Below are 1,080 nucleotides of genomic sequence, written 5' to 3' on the forward strand. Positions count from 1 at the left end.
CCAGAGTATGCGGTCCATGAAAAACTCAACATTTGATGACCATAATGGTATTTCGACATAGATTCAGGTCGATATTACGTGCGACTAAGGGAGCGTGAGGCTCTCTTGATACTGTGCAAGCCTTGGGTAAAGCTGTAGCTTTGAGTAATCTTGAAGTATCAAACATGACCTTGCACATCTAATGTCTTCGAATGATGCCCTTCCCGCTTTTCGAATTATAATCTATGCACATCTCAGTATCCAGAACAGTTGCACCGTTTCGCAGCTCTTCTTCAGAACCATGATGGCATCTATTTCTGTCAGTAGGCAACTACTCGTGCTTTGCAGATAGAGTTCTTAGTCACCCTTCTTCGTTAGTCGAATTGTCCGCGCTTTCTGAAAGTTTGTCTCAGCATCTCTGTGGTTCATTGCTCGCTCGATACGAAAATTTCTCGCTTCGGTGGCGCTGAGAAAAATTTTTCGCTTTCTTTTTCTTTTCATTGGTGTGATCGATTGGTATTGAGACCTTTTGATTGATTGAGCACAGTGCACAGATGTAATTCACTGGTGTAAACCTTTCCAGGCATATATACCGCCGAGACTCCATTGCTCAACAAACAAACATTTCACTGATTTTTCGTCGTGCTCAGAAAATCGGTAAATGATTTTCTTCTTCGGTCATTTCTGAAGAGCAAGCAAGCATGCCACACCATTGCTACGGTGACCTGTCCCTATTTTTGGAGGATGTTTCTTCACCCGATAGAAAAATAATAGTTGGTTAGTTCTCCCTCTACTCAGTGGATGTTGAGGCTCTCTGAGTGCGTATATCCTCCCGCTTTCGGAGATCAAATTCCTCTATTGACTACTAACAGCATGCAGGACCGGGGTGTCCGCTGACCTGCCTGACCAGCAGATAGCAGGTTGGCCGCTGCTTGCTGATCCCCGCGACCACACTAATTTCACTGTTGGAGTATGGAACTGTCAACTTGAGGGTGAGAGCGTATCTAGAGGATGACACCCGGAAAAATTGATGTGGAGCGTTCTCCAAGACTAGCGTTATAAGCTGATTCAGACATTTACAACAATAAACTAAACGGAGTG

Source organism: Dendrobium catenatum, unplaced genomic scaffold (assembly GCF_001605985.2).
Source record: "Dendrobium catenatum unplaced genomic scaffold, ASM160598v2 fragScaff_scaffold_698, whole genome shotgun sequence".
Lineage (NCBI taxonomy): Eukaryota > Viridiplantae > Streptophyta > Magnoliopsida > Asparagales > Orchidaceae > Dendrobium > Dendrobium catenatum.